The sequence below is a fragment of the Crocodylus porosus genome, unplaced genomic scaffold (genome assembly GCF_001723895.1).
Source record: "Crocodylus porosus isolate Cpor-Errol unplaced genomic scaffold, CroPor_comp1, whole genome shotgun sequence".
NCBI classification, from domain to species: Eukaryota; Metazoa; Chordata; order Crocodylia; family Crocodylidae; genus Crocodylus; species Crocodylus porosus.
The window spans coordinates 52,452,118-52,471,123 of record NW_017728909.1 but is presented as its reverse complement, the minus strand read 5'-3'; the positions used below and the strand labels follow the sequence as shown (position 1 = coordinate 52,471,123).

The following is a 19,006-nucleotide window of genomic DNA, read 5'->3' as shown; positions in this document are numbered from 1 at the left end:
GGCGTGCCTTCATGCAGCCACCGGCACCCTGCTTGGCCACATGCCGCGCCGCTTTGCTATGGCTGGTTGCAGCTCTGTGGGCTGCTGACTGGCCTCGCGCAATCACTCACTGCCAGGGGAGGTCACAGCCACCCCCCGCTTCCTTCACCATTACAGGTCTGCTGCAGGGGTAGAGGCTAATCTGGAGAATGAGCTGAAGTGGGGGCAGGGAGGTGCCACGGTGTGTTGCGTGGAGCTGGCAGCACCCAGCGCATCCTTCCCCCAGGTAAAAGGCAAACGCAGTGTGGGAGACACTGCCACTGCGCCCCAGGGCGTGTTCCATCCGTGTCCACCCGTCCATACCCACTACAACCTTTCTAAGTACCCCTGGGGGTACATATACCCCCAGTTGGCAACCCCTGTGTTAGAAGAAACTGCTAGCAGCTAACAAATATGCATTTGAGGCATAGCCTTCTACTTTAATATTGTTATTGAAGTGCCTAAACAAAGTTAAATGAAAAGATTGTAGGTCAAAACAATTAAAGATCAAAAACACCTCAATTTATAAAAGGGAAGGAAGGTTTCTGTATCACTGTTTTCAGATTACAGTGACAGGTCATTATTCTTGGCACTCAGGCATAAAATTTGCAATCATTCCTGAATTTCTTGCCTAAGACAGCTTGTTATTCAAACTAGTCAAAAGAAAATATGCTTGTCTTGAACATTCAGGTAGTTTTCTCTGAATATTGTTGCCCAAAACTTAATATTCCTAATTAACACTATTACCCCACATTCCTTTCTTGGCAGCTGATGTCTCATATTCTACGTCTTGTAAATTGCTTTCTTGAGAAATAGCACAGACATTGAACTTCTGTATTTTTGAAAATCAGTTCTGAAATCAGTGTCAGTTAATGATACGGAAGCAGTTTTAAGAATTTATATGAAACCCAACCAGGTTAAATTCTAAAAGGTTATATGCACAAAAAACTTAATGAAATTTGAGTAAAATACAACTTTATAGAAGTTATTACCAGATTTAATAAGAGATAGGAATTTGAATCTATTATAATTTATACATTTCTTATTCGGAAAAAAACACTTATTCCATTGTAACAGGAAATATCTTCTCTTAGCTCTAAGCATTGTTATTTGTTTCATTAAAAACAAACACACACACACACACACACGTCCACCCTTGTGTTTTATAATGTAACGTGTTAAACATAAAATAACTGATGTGTATGTCTCAGTTCCTAGCCAAAGAGATCACTATGTGACTTACTCTCTACAAGTGTCAGAAATTACAAAAGAAAATTGGCAGATACATCCAATCCAGCTGTAAGGAAAATAAATGTCAATATTTGTGTGGATGTATTACACAAAACTCTATACCGAGAACTACTCAAGGAAGATCTGTACAACAAGCAAAGGTGTGCTAGTAAACAGAACAGCCATACTCAGTCTAGCTTTAAATCAAACTAGTACAAATAACCACAGTACGAAGAGGTGGCAGACAAGTTTCAGGTTGCCTAGCTACCCAAGTATATGTCCAACATCAGCTGCAGTCTTATACAACCCCAGCTAAAGTCTACGGCATCAAGTCTTCATTATCACTGTCACCCTTGCTAGCTAACTCAGGTTAGTCCAGGTATGCCTGCCTATCCTATAAGTGCGTTTTTGTTTCCTGTACAGCCATACTGATTGCGGTTCTTGACACAGGCACTATCATATCCCCATCCAAGTAGGGCACCTACAGGCATAAATGGAAACTGTGGCCATAGAAAGAGACCAAAACTATTAGGAGAGTGAGTTACTTTTGTACAATGGGAAGCAACCTGCTCTAGCATCTGTACCAAGATGCAGTATGATGCCACAGTGCTGAGCCTCAACCTGGAAAAGGCCTACAACCTGATATCCCATTGGTTCCTATCTGAGACACTGAAAAAGATGAAGGTCTCCCCCACCTTCATCACCTGGATAAAGATAGTGTACACCAATGTGAGTAGCAGGGTACTGGTAAATGGGTCTCAGACAGACCTGATGCAAGTCATATCATAACAATCATAGGAAAGCAGGGCTGGAAGTGACCACATAAAGAAGGGGTGGGCAATTATTTGGGCTGGAGGGCAACTTAAGTTTTGGTGAACTGTTGGAGGGCCGCACACACATGCGCATGCATGCACTCCCCAGGCCCACCCCACCCAGAGCCGACACCTGCCGGCCGCATCCGCAGCTGGGGAGCTAGGGGTGGAGCCTGGCTGCAGCCCTCCACACTATCCCTCCCCACCCTCAGGGCTCCTAGTACACACACCTCTCCCCACCCCATAACTCCCAGGAACCCTGATGGCAGGGCTGGATGGGTCAACATGGAGACCTGCAGCCAGGCTCCACCTCCTGTGGGCAGGGGCTGGACAAATCATGTTCAGGTCCCAGTGGCTGTTGCGTAGAAGCAGCCCCGCCTGCCTGCCTGCCACTGTGCAGAGGCCAGAGCTGGAGCTGCCAGGGCCTAAGCACAGCCCACTCAGGGCCTGCCGCACAGTGCCTGGTGGGTAAGGCTGCTTCCACCCAGCATCCCCTGCAGCACCTGGGAGATGCAGTCCAGCCCCACAGGCCCTGGACTGCAGCACCTGGGAGATGCAGTCCAGCCCCACAGGCCCTGGGTGCTACCTGCCAGCAGAGACTGGGGTCTAAGCACAGCTCACTGAGGGCCTGTGGGGCCAGACTGCATCTCCCAGGTGCCATGGAGGATGCTGAACGGAAGTAGCCTCTCCCACCCAGCACCATGCAGCAAGCCTCGCCAAGCCACACTCAAGCCCCTGCCTCTGTTGGTAGATGGCATGGGTAGCAGCACCCATGTGTAGTGTTGGCCAGGCAGGTGGATAGGGCTGCTTCCACCCAGCCTCCCCCACGGAGCCTGGGAGATGGAATCTGGCCTCATAGGCCCTGGGTGGGCTAGACTCCATCTCCCAAGCCACTGTGCAGTGCCAGGCTGGCAGGGCTGTTTCTACCCAGTATCTCCCATGCCAGCAGAGGTCACTTGCTCCCAACACTGCCCATCAGCAGAGGCAGGGGCCCGAGCACAGCTCACCCAGGGCATGCCACATGGTGCTGCCACCTGCAATGCCCACAGTAAGCCAGATAAAGTTAACTGGTGGGCCAGATCCAGCCTGTTAGAGTCATTTAGTCCAGCCCCCTGCTCAAAGCAGGATCATCCTGACTAAACCATCCCAGCCAATTATCTGCCTAGCCTGCACTTGACAACTTCCAGGGATGGAGAATCTACAGCCTCATTAGGTAATCTGTTCCAATACTTAACCACCCACAGAGTAAGAGAGTTCTTCCTGGTCACTAACCTAAATTTACTCTGCTACAAGTTGACCTCATTGCTCCTACTCCCATCCCCTACAAGTACAGACCAAAGGCTATTTCCATTCTCTTTATAATCATGCCTCAGGTATTTCAAGACTGTTATCAAATCCCACCTCAGTCTTCTCTTCTCCATATTAAATAACCCTGGTTTTTCAGCCTTTTCTCATATGTCATGTTTACCAGCCCTCTAACCATATAGACAGTACATTCATATACCACCATCAAGGAAAAGAGTTCAGTTAATTTAGGTGCTCAAATATGCCACGGCTAGATATCTCCATCTGCCAATACCTGGGGGCAAAGCTAGAAGTGAACAACTGCCACTGCAATAGCCACATCTGGAATTCCCACTAAGACAACATTTTTGTTGTGACAGTGAAGAAGAAAAACAGAAACACTCATTAAACACGCTTTTTTGGGGGGAGGGATGGGGGGTGGAATCTTATTACTACTGCGTTCTCATAAAGTAGGTGTGCGGGGCACCTGCGGGGCACTCTTCCAGGAGTAAGACATTCGGGCTCACTGACAATGCACGTCATGTTCCAAAAAGGCCTCACATGCCAGCAAGTACTCATTGGCCAGCTTGCTCTGAACTTATACCTTATAAATCCCAGAAAATAATTGGCATGTGTCATTTTTCTTCTGTTTTAAAATAAAACATTACTATTTTACATTATTGTCGTAGTGTTTTCAGTAGAGATTGCTGGACAGAGAAGAGCAGACAGCTGGTTAAGCAATTACTCTTCTAATTAATGTTTTCTTTGATAAGCTGGTACAGCTTTAAAAAAAACCCCAAACATTTAATGTGATGAAAATGGACTTGTCAATTTTCCAGCAAGTTCATTTAGGCCTTCCTGGAAGAAGTAAAGAGATGCTTAAAATGACATTTCTAATATTCTATATATTCATAATATGAATGTTCCAATAATGCTGCACTTTTATACTCAATTAAAGGTAAAATGTCAGTATTGACTCCCATAACTAAAAAAATTAAATCAAAAGTCAAAGGAAACATGGCCTAGCAATAAAAAACTACTTAACTTGATTTCATATTCCATCAACAATTAAATTTAAGGGAAGAGGATGCTCTCAAAGCACAAATTCTACAAGGTCTAACTCAGTGTCTAGTATCTAGAGTCTACAGTATCAGTGGCGACACGTAGAGGGTGCACAGGTATGCACGTGCACCCTGAGAGTTCTGGTGTACCCCCGACAGGCTGCACTCCCTGCTTAGGTGACGGGGGGGGGGGGCAGGCAGGAGTGCCGGTGCTGACTGGTCACTGGGGCGGGCATGTGCCCCCCTAAGGTGGCACCAGTCACCCATGTACAATATGCACTTTTCATACTATTGCTCTGCCATTTTGCTGTTATTTTGTGATCAATGAGCTGGGAAATTTAGCTGAGCAGCATGCACTTAAATGATTTTACAAATCAAGACAAAAATTTCATGCAAGTAGACGAAAACAAAATTGGTTTGGTAGAGTATCATTACAAAATGGAACAAGTTTCAGAACTGATCTTTATATTTATTTTTTGTTTTGACAATCACAGATTCACAGAAGCTTAGGCCTGGAAGGGACCTCATGCGATCACTGGGTCCAGCCCCCTTGGTCTGGGCAGGAAAGACTTCTAGGGTCAAATTACCACAAGAGGCTTCAATTCAGGCAATAGTCTCTGACAAGAATCCAGCTAAAGTCAAATGTCTAACTGGTGCCTGATGGTTTACCAACAATGCAGAACTAAACTGAAAATAAGACTATGTCAAAGAAAAAGCAGTGATAAATATGAATGGAAAAAATTCTACATATTCAGGAAAGATCGTTAAAAACCCTACATAATGATTCCTCAGGCCTCTCTACTTCAATGATGTAAAAAAAATGAAAAAAGTAACTACCAATCTATGATATTTACTCACATATCGCATGTACCTTCTGCCCCAAAAATTAGCCCTCCAAAGTTGAGGTGCATGTTTTAAGTGGGGAGGCTGATTTTTCCATGTTGTAACAGAAGCATACAGACACTCTGCTCTAATGGCTGCCAAGATGGCAGCTGCTTCTTTCTGACAGTAGCAAACAGAAGGAGCAGAGCTGTAGGTAAACCCTCTTGCAGTCATTAAGGACTCTGCAGTAACTAATGGCTGAGCACTACAGCTGGTGCCTGAAGCAGTAACTGAGATTGGTAAGGGTAACTGGGCTACTACATGCACTCTTAATCCTCATGAGGCTTGTGATGTGGGAACAGCACTATTATTTACAGGAACTTATATCAAGAAGTAGTTACTTCTTTATTGTAAATATCTTGCTATTGCCCTTTCAGGGATCTGAGACCTAGACCCGTTACTATCAGGAAATTACTGCTTACTCACCCAGCCTCAGCTGGGCTAGGACTTCCAGGACACTATGCTTCTAGGAGGAGTTAACTATGTCACATAGCAGCCATAACTCTGGAAAAATATTCTCTTCTACATTTTGCCTTCCAAAAAAAAGATGTGCGTCTTACTTGGGAGGCAAGAAAATATGGTAGAATGTAGTATGCATGTGACAGGAGTACTTCTACTAGAGCCTTTCTATCAGTGGCTCCGCCCTCCTGTTACGGCCAACCGCCTGCCTACTCGCCTGCCACGCCTTGATTTTAGTTGATTAATTAATAGATGTAATTAGCAGGAGGCTGCCCATTGCCTTTTTGCCCTGGTGCAAGGGGGCACTATCTGCAGCTCCTTTTCCTCCCCTGCACCACAGCCCAAGCCTCGCAGATGGTACTGACGTGGTTTGACCTGGGCCCTGCTGTAATTAGGCCCTCTCTTTGACTCTCCTGCACCCCACTGGCACTTCTGGCTTGCCTCACAACCGTGCTCCCTGGCACTTGTTCATCTCTGTCCCTTTTCTGGGGATTCTCGCACTGCCTGCTCTGGTCTGGGACTGGGGTCAGTGCACCCCAAAATGCCACGCCCTCTCTGGCACCAGGATCCCCACGCTACTGTGGAGCCCCTACGAGGCCTCTTCCAACCCCTAATAGCCTCACCCAGTCCTCTGGTTAAAACAGTAAACACAAAAACACACAAAGCCCCTGGGCTATAACATAAAAAGCTAAACCGTCCAGCCAAGCAACATTTGATTCCTACTGGGAAAATACTCCAACCCCAGCAGCGACCAGGGGACGCTTACGCAGTCAGGGTTCTCCCCTCTGTCTGAACTGGCCAAGTTCCTCCCCCCTTGGTTGCCAGAGGGGAACTGCCCTCCTGGCCTCCTGCTTGGGCTTCTATGGGCCAGGCCCTGCCCTTTCCTGTCAGCTGGCTCCCCAGTGGTTGTCCTGGCAACCAGAACCTGTTACTCTGGCTGTCCTGGTAACTGGCAGCTGAGCCTCCCCCTTCTTGCCACTAGGGGTCTCTCCCGAGCTGTTTTCTGCTCTCAGGCGCAAGGTACCTGAGTGCTCTAAGACAATGCACTACATGAGAAAGTTTGGAAGAATATTCATCAGTGTCTCTTCTTTAACATGAGCAGTTATTTTTACACACCTGCATTTGCTAAATAACTAAGCACACAACTACTATATACTCAACTCTAATGCACAGAAATCTCTTTGTAAAGCTGCTTTTTTAGAATGAGTTCAACCATATCCACCAAAATTCTGGAAACCTAAACATATGATGGTCCCTAGGAAACTCCTCTCCAGATTACATGGCACCAGTTGTTTCAAAGACTAGCAGGAAAGATCTTATTTACTTTTATTTCCCCCTCCCTCTCTCTTGTTTGGTCACAACCTGTACTTCCTTATGAAATGAACAGTTCCAGCTATAGTATCAATACAGCTTTAATTTAACCTATTTCTGATGCACATCTAAAAGAGGCTAGCTAATAAATAATTTTAAAAAGATGGACTCCTGAAAGGCCCACCAATCCCAACTCATGACAGCATTTTGTAAATTTGCATTTAAATAAATTGTTTTAAAGAATAAACCTGTGCCTATTAGCCAAAAACGCGGATGTTCAGAAACTCAGGAATCCAAAGAGGTGAACCTTGTGATTTTTTTTGAGTCAGAAAAGAAACGAGTGATTAAAAGACATGAAAGAGGAGTGACATTAATATCCTCTGCCTTTCAGTCAGATTCTACAATTTTAAAACAGACTCCAGAAATAGCATAACAGAACTGAAAACGAGCTACTATGTGGGGAATATATGTTGACGCTGCATGAAGCAGGGTTAAAGTTGGAGTGGTTTTCCTGCAAATGTTATACCATGGAGCAGTAGCTCCCCACCCATCCCTTTCCCTCCCCTCCCTTCCCCTTTTGAAGCCACTCCAAATGTACTTTTGTCCATTGGAACCGAGAAAGTTTATTATCACTGTCTTTGAGTACACTATTTTAGCAGAGGACTTTAGTCTCAAAAGAAAAAATCCAGTGATTTCCACAAACTCCCCAGTTCATACTCAAAGCTATAGAGCTCCAGCCTGAATTATTTCCACACTTAAAGAAATGTTCCATGAATATCAAGAACAAATCTACCTTGCCTTTTGTCAAGTACAAACCCAGGCTGAGTAGTCTAAATTTGCTATCTAATGACTGTATGAAATTCTGAACCAAGCTGATAGCATAGACCAGTTACAGCACAGATCTGGGATGCCATGAGGTCCTTTGAAGGGTGCCATAAAATATGAAGAGATAAATGAGGTGTCAGAGATAATCTGATTAGTGCAGCCATAGGCTTGCCAATCCCCACCCGGCACTGCTCAGAACCTACAGAGACAAGCATTGTAATATATAAATTAATTTTGAAAATTGGGTGCCATTCAATTCACAAAAGTTACAGAGGGGTGCCTCGAGTCCAAAAGGTTGAGAATTACTGTGTAAACCAAGTCCCTAGAGGAAGAGTATACACAATGAGGTGCACTTATTCTTTCAAGTCAAGAAACCTATGTTAGGCACCAAACAGATTAAATCTGTCAACCTGAAACTAACAGTTGTCTTCATGCTTCTCAAAATCATCACCTGATTTGACATTGGTGGTAGCTTATATTCTGTCTACTTCAAGATGACTGTTTGTCACTGTTTGAAGCACTAAATCCACTCTAAAATTTAAAAAATACTTTAAAATATACATTCTAAGTAACATTTTATTCCAATGCCATTTGTTAGCAGCAGTATTTCAGACTGCAAACTTGACCTAAGCAGCACTTACTCCAGGCAACCCCAAGTTGTTGCAGGTGAACTGTCACATTTTCAGGTGAAATTGTGAAGCCACTCTCCCTCCCCCAATATACACATTCTCTCTCTCTCTCTCTGCAAGTTTCCTCTGTATCATAATCTCATCCATCATGCACATGCCTGGATTTTGGATTACTGTTTGGGACACCCTCTGAACAGATTCATTATACATTAAAAAACATGTGTGCATGTCTGAAGAAGCAGGTATTTCTTCAATTTCACCAGCCAGCAGCCAACAAAACAGGGTCCAGCTACAGGTCTGTACCTGTCAGGAATGGTTTAGGAACAGTCAATCCTACATTTCTGCTGAGGATCAAACTAGAAAGCATTCCAGGTCTCTTCCAACTCTGACTCCATCATATACAATCCTTTCAACTCCAGTTAATTACGCAGCCAAGAATATCCCAGGTGCTCTCTACAAGCAAAGAACCTAAGAGCAAAGGTTCTACAAGCCTTTTTGGTTATATAAGCAAGTCAAGAAATGTTCATTTACTTCCAGCATTAAAAAAAGGGAAAAAATTTTTACAACTCCAACTTTCTGTAACCTCTGGTGAACAAAACGGAAAATAGTCTGATGTGGGTTGAAGACAAGTTCAAAGCACAAATTACATGTATCCAGAGCAAACAAGAGAAAAAAACCTCAGAAATGTCACAGTGCTTATTTAGCTCACAAGCTAAATGAATCCTCTGCTGCATCTAATGTTTGCACTGGCTTATCAGCAAACTTTGATTAAACAATATCCACTTCTTAAATTATATCTACACAATCTGAACACTAGAAATTATTATAAATTATATCAGAATAATCCTGCCATTAAGGTCTCTCTTTAAACCTAGTGCAATGGCCTCTGTCTTGAAGATCAAACCCTTCCAACCTAAAGTGCTCTCTTTTTCTCTAGCATTAGCACTTGTAAGGTTAGCATTTATTTCCATTATCTAGCTAATGCACTTGTGATCTTTATGATTCAAAAATATCAAAAGATCTACCTGAGCTGAAACAGCCGACTAGGCTGGCATGATTAAAGCATGCTCGTGTCTGTGGCCAAATAGCACACAAGGGAGTGATGTGGCCAGCATTACATGTGGCCACTTCGGATTTCCCTGCCCTGGCCAACTAGGGGCAGCCTTCATCACAAGTCTAGAGCAAGGCACAATTCATGCCTCAATCTAAAGAAATATGCCTAAACCTCAACTGCTTTGCTGTTCTTTATGATTACAAAAGAGAAAGTTACTTACTATAATTCTACCTTCTCCCAGTCCCTGACAGTGGATTAAGAGGCAGCATCACGGTGCCATCTACTGGGAGTAGGGAAATAACTGAAACCTAACTCCCACCCACCACAATTTCACAAGCCTAGCATCCCTTCTGCTAGTTATAGGAGATCCCAGGGATACAGAAAAGGAAAGTATACAGGAATAAGAGTATGCAAGGGTGTACTACCTAGAGGAGAACAGAGGAAATTATGACCAACAGAATTAACTGGTAAGCAACTTTCCCCTTGCTGTACATCTCTTACTTCTCCAATCTTATGACAACAGTATCATTAGAAAATGCATTTACTTTCTTGAACTCTAGAAGGACCCTACACAGCTAAAGATAAATGCATCTTTCAGCATTACTGATAAAATAAAGGAGTGAGAAGATAACCACATTGCCAGTTTAAGCATCTTGGAAATGCATACATCAATGTTATCTATCCATCAAACTGAGATTTCTCTAGCCCAGGGGTGGACAATTATTTCAACTGAAAGGCCGTTTAATGAGTTTTGGTGAGTTGTCAAGGGCCGCACAGGCAAAATCTTTTTGAAGATATTGTTTAAACAAATTATACATAAAAAACAAATGATATACTAAAAATTGTACTATAACGTATTTTTATTTTATTTTATAAAATAATTTTTGTCCTGATTTGTTTTGGGTTTTTTTAAGTAGTGTAAATAGAGGCAATTACATAAAAATACAAAATAGCCTTACTCTTGCATATTGGGAAGATGTGGGGGAAGGGGCTTCCTGGGTGCTCGGTCCCAGAAGCCAGCTAGAGGGAGGTCAGGGGGTGCATACAGCAGAGCTTGCCCAAGTGGTGCAGTCTGCAGCTCCCCTCACAGCACTCTGCATGGGGCCAAGCTTCGCCTACTCTCGCCCAGGGCAGCCAGTGCCACACTCCTGCCCATGCCCACTAACCTGGCCCCTGGCCCTGGCCAGCGTACACAGCTTCCCAGTGAGGCTGCTCCCAATGCCGTTACAGCTGGCCAGGTGCTGTTCAGATCTATTCTCCTCCCGCACCTCCTCCTCTGCCAGCCCCCGCTGCTCCGCTCCAGGTGGGGGAAGGGGGTACCGGGAAAACTGAAGCCAGGCAGCTCCTGCCCTAGTGTGTGGGGCTCCAGCTCCACCTTCTGGCTGCCTTCCACCCACTCTGCCCACCCACAAGTGGCTGCTCATCACACAGGTGGAGGGAGAGTGTGTGGAAAGCAGCTGGAGCTGAAGCCCCACATGCTGAGGCAAGAGCCACCAGGTTGCAGCTTTCCCCCTGCTGGAGCAGTGCAACAGGGGCAGGAGGAGAAGCTGCTGCTGCTGGAGGCAGGAACAGCTGAGCAGCACCCAGGCAGCTGCAGCCACACAGGAAGCAGCCCTGCCAGGAAGCTGTGTGTGCTGGCCATGGCCAGCAGGCATAGGCAGGAGCACAGCGCTGGCTGCCCCAGGTGGGCTCGGCCCCATGCTGAGTGCTTTCTGCGGCAGCCACACACTGGCTGCCAACCAATTGGCAAGTGCTGCCCCCGCCGTGGCCCAGATTCAATCACTTAAGGGACAGGATTTGACCGATGGACCATATTTTGCCCACCCCTGCTCTAACCAAAAGGCATTGACAAGTTCATTCCGGTCATATGTAATGAAAAATAATCTTCAGACTCTCCTAGCAACCATGATAAATGCAGCCTTACCATTGTTGTAACTCTCAAAACAGATGGAAAGCTTTGGACTTGCTAAATGCCTGAGAACAAGCTTAATATCCAACGAATACAACCTATTATGTGATGAGGATAGCAGGTTTGGGGTGGGTGGAAAATAACTCTGAGTTACTTCAGATATCTATCTTGTGAAGACATTCCAAAGAAAACTATAACATTACTGTCCTGGAAAAAAGGGATGGCATGAAAAGTGGCAAATGTTAAACTAAATTCATTGTCAAGCTTTTGTCACAACAATGTGGCCATCCTAAGGGAAAGAAGCCTGATCCAAACACTCAAATTAAGATTGTAGCTGAATCTCTTAGCAGCAGCAAATACCACTGAGGGATTTTCAGAAAAATGTGTGGTCTTCAGGACCCTTTTTACATGCTGACAGGAGGAAATTAAAAAGGGAGGGGGGGAAGGGCACTGGCTCAGCTGCAGTAAGGCAAGCCAGGCACAGAAACGAACAAGCAGGTGAAGTGGAGCATGTGACAGCACTTTCCGAAACAGGAAAGGAGCAATTAATTAATTTAATAGATTTCATAGACATTAGAGCTGGAAGGGACCTTGGAAGATCATCGAGCCCAACCCCACACCCGAAGGGTAGGACGTCAGCTGGAGTCACAGGATCCCAGCAAGATAAACATCCAATTGACTCTCTCAAGAGTCCAGAGTGAATGCTTGCACTAGACTGTTCCAGGCCTGGGGGGCTCGCACAGTAAAGAAGTTCTTCCTTATGTCCAGCCTGAAACAGTCCTGGAGGAGTTTGTGACCGTTTGATCTTGTCATCCCATAGGGTGCCCTGGTGAACAGGTGTCCCAGATCCTGATGCATACCCCTTACATACTTATAGGCAGCCACCAGGTCCCCCCTGAGCCTGCACTTTTCCAAGCTGAACAGTCCCATAGCTCTCAACCTCTCATCATAAGGCCTGTTTTCCTGCCCTCTGATCATGCGCCTGGCTCTCCTCTGGACTCTCTGAAGCTTCTCCACATCTGTTTTAAATTGTGGAGCCCAGAACTGGATGCAGTACTCCAGAAAGTTTACCAGAAAAAATTTGTAGGGCAATGAAAATCTGAACAGCACACTGATGCGCTATGCCAAGTAATTTAAAGGCAAGTACAGGCACCACGGTTCAGTGTGACTGGTTAAATAAAGTCTTTAAAGGACTGTGTGTGGATGTGGTTTAATTGAAGTGATTTCACTGGGTCTATTATTCTAACCACCTTAACTATACTGCTGTCACTCATGTTAAAAAACAACACATATTTAAACAGCCGAGCAACCAAGACTCTTGTTGCTGTAGTTCTCACCCCACTCCACCCCACCCTGTTTGTTATTTCTACTATTTTTTCGTGCCTAAATTTGGGGTTTAGGTTCATGAGAGCTGGGACCATGTCTTCCTCTTTGTAGTGGAAAAACTTCATTTTTTTGCATACAGCATGCCCCAGAATATAATATGCACCTTGACTTTGAAAGGCCAAAGAAAGAAAAAAAAAGATTTTTTTTTCCAGAGTTATGGCAGTATAGAGCAGAAACAAAGCCTAACCTAAGCTGATTCACCCTTTTCCTGCATAGGCTAACAGGAGAAGCTAGCAGAGATCAAAATTTCCCTAAGAAAGGTTAGCTGGATTAGTGGAATAAGACCACTATTTAAAAAAAGAGATAGAGAGAGATGATTGTTAACACCCGTAGAATGAAGAACGGGCCATTAAATCACCTGACTCCCTCAGCAGCCTGAATAGTAACTGTGCTGCACAGTGGAGCAGGAATCAAAGTAGGCTGTTTTTATCCTGTGTAGAAAATCATCTTTCCCACTTAATACATGCACCCTGATTTTGGGAGAAGTGTATGTTGTATATGACAAAATGTGGTATTTAGCACTCTCTTGGGTACTGCCACAGCCACCACCAGCATACAGTCTCAGAATACAACCACATTCTCTTCAAGAAATGAATCTGAAGAATCATTATATTACAATATTATGCTTTCAAAAACAATTTCCCTTATCTATCGATGTCTATGCTTACAGTTGTTGAATACTTTCTATTACAAAACTATTTTCATTTGCCTGTAATTCTGACAAATTAACAATTCAAAATGAAATTTTCCAGGCTAAGTGTCTACCCCAGGCTGATTTACACCCTCTCCCCCATCTTTTTTATTTCTTATAACAAGATTAAGAAAGAGCTCCACCCATGCTAATGAAGTATTTTCTTGTCTTCCTAAGGAGCTCTAGAACAACTCGCCATGATGATTTTAAGCAGAAAGTGGAAATTAGGCTAGTGCCCAGGATATATATTCTGCTGTTCCTGTAAGTGGTGGTTCTCAACATTTTTAGACACAAGGCACCACTCAGAAAATGCTAGTTCTAACTTTATACTCATTATCTGACTACAGAAAAACAACAGAGCAATTCTTTTGTTGCAGAGAACTCACAAAGACCACAGTGGCACAGAATACTTTTAACATTGTGGATTCCTGTTTGAAATCTTCACACTTATCTTGCAAATCACATTTGTATACCCAGTAGTGTTAACACTGTGTGACACTCTGCAGCACTCTTGAAAGGACCTCAAGCCATTCCATGACACCCCAATTGAGAATCATTGGCCTAGCAAGGTTACAGCTGTGGTGGTTACAGATTGTTAATGCTGAGGTAATCATTTTTTCATACAACCAAATTAATACCACAAAATAAATCCGAATAAGCAAGAGTTACACTGATGTAAGTGAATCTATAAGAATTCATATCCATTTAACTAGATCAGTATCAAAACTGATGGTATTAAAGTAGCCACTTTCAGTGCAAGATTTAAAATTACACAATCCCAATTCTTCAGCAGCTTTAATAAATCAATCCACAAATGCAGCAAAGTATAAGAAGAAACCAAATATTCAGGCTTTAGAAACATATTCTTATTGCCCTCTGTTCATTCCCTTGTGTCTGAAGCAGCAAGCATAAGAGTAATGAGGACAAATTCTCAGCATTATAACACTATCCCAGGAAACATGACAAAAGAAAAAAGGAACCTCTGTTGGCTGTACATGAAAAAGCCACAGGGCCAAATACATTTAATAGACAAAACTTCCCCTCTGAATAAGTGTTCTTATATACTAGCCACTGTAAAAGTTACACACATCTGCACTTAATGTTATTACGCAATTCTCAAATACAATTGTAAAGCAACTTGCATTGACACCTTCTGACTACTCCAGACAATCTCTAACTAGATATTGATAGGCCAAGCTTACACCACTTAATCTTCTCTGATATTTTGCTCCCTTGGTGCAGACACAAACAATTGCTCTATTGTTTTTCTGTAGTAAAAAAATTGCGTGTAAAATATGAATGGACATTTTCTAAGGGGTGCCTTGAGTATGAAAATGTTGTACAATCTGCACAAATTCTCAGCATTTCTCACGCACTTAAGCCCACACACATGTATTTAGGGTGGGTGATCTTCCATATTGCACAAAGACAGATTGCAGTTGCTGTGGCCAGGCAGTGATGCTGGGGGAAGGGGGGAAGGAGAAGGGGGAGGCAGCCCAAAGAATGCTGCATTAAGAGGGATATGTCACCCAAGGATATTAGTAAAGCACCAGATGCAGGGTTATTACAAATTATTGAGCATTACACATTAACTGAAATTAAATACACTGGGGTTTCAATACCTATGGGAATAAAATTAGTAATGTCCGCATAAGAACAATTGCATCAAAACTGGAGGAGAACAAGAACAACTCGTTTTGGAAACATTAACTCAATACTAGATGCTATGGGGCCCTCTAGTGTTTAAATCTTTAACATAATACAACTATATTAATTAAAAAAAAGAGTTTGCAGAAACAAACTGAAGCCATGGATTTTATTTATCACTCCAGAGTAAGTACATTTAGCCTGGAGAGCTGCCTAGCTAATGCTCTCAGGATAGGTGCCAGAAGGCGAAAACAATATCAAACTACCATCTGTTTATCAGCTAATATCACATTATGTCTCTTATATGATAAACCACCTATTAACATCAATTGTGTACATGAGTAATAAAAGTGGTCTCAAAAGCTGTAACATGACGGCTTTAATAAATAAATGAGACCACATTTTTTGCAAAATGTACTTATTTTGCCAATTATATGGCAAAGTCTATACTGCAAATTCTAAACTATTTTTTAACTAGCTATCACTGTGACATCCTGCTTCAACTAGGAGCACAAATCAATGCTCTGTTTTTGCAGGGTTAAGTTAGCTAGAGATTTTGTAAATCAATTATCAGATTGATGCATGCAGTCTCAAAGAGTTTACAAACTAAAAGTCTACACAGCACAAGTTAGTGCAACAAGTAAAGGAGGATATAAGAATAGAATGGCACTGATTTTTAAGTGCATACCACTATATATTCCATTATTATATTTTTACATGTACATACACACAGTGTCAATCTCCAAGCAGGAATGAAAATTACCTGCTTAGAATCAAAGAAGACTTGGGTAAAAAAACAAATGAATTTTTTAAGATAAGTGGAGACAGCTCGAAATTTATTATTTAGTTATTCTATTTCTCCCTGGATTATGGCCTGGATAAAGGAACAAATTATACCAAGTTAAAAAAGGGATTGGGACTTTCTTCAGAGCAGGTCTACTGCAGTAACTATAACTACTAGTTCTTACCCTACAGATGGCAAGGTGCGTCATCACATATAACACACTTTTCTCCGGTTAAAAAGAAACTAGAAGACAGTTAACAATAAGAGAGGGTCATTAACACCTGTGGAATGAAGGGTTTAGAAAGGATCAGTTAGGTTACAATGAGCCATGAAGTTAGTTGAGTCCCTCAGCACTGCCTAACTAAAAATGCTGCTACTGCTGCCAAGCAGTTGGTTTTAAACTTTGGTGGATCCACCCCTGGCTAGAGCGTATCTTTTGGTATTAGGGAAAAGGTTCCAAGTTAAATGAAAAGGCTGTATATGGTTGCACGTCTGAAAGTGCTGATGCTATAACCAAAGAAAGAAAGAAAGCCTTTCTTTAGGAAAAATACTAAAAAAAAAAAATCCCAATATAAAACGAGAGAAATTTAAAAGAAGGTTTCCTAATTGCTGCTTTAAACAAATTCATCCTAAAATTAAAAAAGGTGAAAGAGCAGATGTCCAAGATCATCTTTTGTACCATCTCCCAGGCAATGAATGGCACTGGGGAAATTTGAGGGTGGACCACACTGTGGCTGTTAAGCCTACAGTTATATCAACCTAAAGTCTGCAGGTGGTAACCTTAATGATGTGAAAGGTTGAGGCTTTTATTTCAGTCCAAGACTTCAAACAACTGCATTTCCTGTGTCATGCCTGCAGCTGGGAGGTCAATTTCATCCCCCACTTCTTCAATATTGTCTTTCAATGAGTCTGTTGATTTAGTCTTTGTGCATGAAAGGTATATATAAAATTCTTAGGTGGTTATTTCTTGACTGTACATCAAATTTTTTTTGTCTTTTTGAAGACTCAGTAATATTGTTCTTTCTACAAAATTTTCATACACAGGCAACAAAATGCACGTTTCAACAGTCTGTTCGATGCCTCTAATATCTGTTATCTCCAGAGACTTGGTATTAAAAAATAAAATCAAGTACAAGTCCACCATGTTCAATAAAAAATTAATATTGGATTACACAAGTTGCATTTTCCTAAGTAATAGTTTATGGTGGTTTACTGGATCTGTTTGCTGAAAGTACATCTAAAGATCTCATCACAGCATTTTCTAACAGGGTAGGGGTGGCACTGGATTCATTAATGTAAGTCTACTACATAAGACTGAAAAATCTGGCTTGTAATGACATTATTAGGTAGCATTTCTTTAAAACAGGAATATCTTCAAAAAAGTCCTACATTCATGTAATCTACCGAAAATTTTACCAACAGTGATGATGAGGGATAACATGTTTTAGGCAAACAAAATAGAGCTACCTTTATCCCTACTACATTTTAAGCACAGACCTGAACTTGGGGACAAATTTTGTTTAGCATCATCTTTTTCTTTTTCTCTTATAGGAAATAATATATGGAGTGTTGAGTTCTATCTAATCCTACATGCATGTTCCCAATTCATATCTGACTCATGCAGAAGATTACCACAAATCTCTCATATCTCTAATCAAACAAACAATCAAATCAGACTTACGAACTGGGATTAAGTGTAACTGGATATGCTGGCTACTTAAACATACAAGGCTGAAAGTTTTAAAGATATTTTCATAACATGAAGTAATAATTTCTCTTAGACATTGAGTAGTATGTTCCTAAGAAGTCACAAATCTGTTCCATTTAGCTACTCAGTAAATAATATTTATTACATTTTTTGCTTGAGTACGGACATAACATAACAACTGTTCAAAATAAAATTATGATTTGTATCCTTAAAAACTGAGCTCTTCAGAACTAACGCTGTAATTTTAAAGAACTGAAAACTTAACTATCTGACAAATACATAAAATGTTACAGAAACGTATGAGAATTTTCCTGAGCTTACATGTCATTTCATTCATTTTTATCAATGTCCAGACAACTGAGGAATTTTCTTAGCCAAAATATGAAATCAAAGCTTAAAATGTTACTAAAGACTCTCAGTGATTTTATTATTTAAAGCCAAAGGCATTCTCCTTGAAAGAAATCCATCACCTTACAAACTGACCTTTAATGATATAAGAAGTAATCATAAGCCCTTCTGAAAAGGCACGTATCAGTACATTATTTTGAAAAAAGAAAAAAGCATAAATAGGAATCAAAGCAAACATTTCCCCCTCCCTTAGACAAAGTATGGGTTAGTCTGTTTTTCTGTCTGCATGAAAATGAGTCTTTGTTGTGCCTGGCTGTAATTTCAAATTTCAAACTAACTACTACAGGTTAGTTAATTGGGTCAATCAAAATGTTCCTACCCACCTTCTCCCACAGATTAGGCACCTGCCTAGAATGTTTCTGGCCTGGAAAATGGATAGCATACAACCTATGATTTTTCCATTTGCAAAAGTAGAACTAGACTTGAAATTAATCATATTCTTTTCCTTAATTTCTGTCTAAAAAAAACTATAATTAGTCAAATGAAAAATGCAGCATTCTGCAGATTAAATTTATCAGGAATTTGCCAAGATCCAGGACCATGTTTGCATTTGTGAAAGAATGCAATCCTTTGGCTGGTTCAGAAACTTTGCATCTTGGATATTTAGGTGAAAAATTACACACACACACACAGTTTCACATAAAAGTTGATAGCCACAGAGAACATTTGCAGGACTTTGCAAGTTCACAATACACACTGAAAAGGTTGGCATTAAATTCTTTACTTATCTTACAGAGTATGCCATACAACTATAGGTAGTGGTCATTATATTTTCAGTCCACTATTCTAAATATAAAACAGTCGAGAAACTTAAGACATACCAAATATATGTAGACCTCCCTGCTTAATTAATCAAAAATGCTGAAGAAGAAGCAAGTCCCATAGCTCGCGGCCGTTGTATGGATGTG

The 19,006-nt window shown here is 41.9% G+C and overlaps 1 protein-coding gene across 1 annotated transcript in view; it reads right to left on the bottom strand.

The window, feature by feature from the left end:
- Positions 1 to 19,006, bottom strand: part of MSH3 (mutS homolog 3) — a 217,380-nt gene that overhangs the window by 174,555 nt on the left and 23,819 nt on the right. The gene's annotated exons all lie outside the window — the stretch shown is intronic.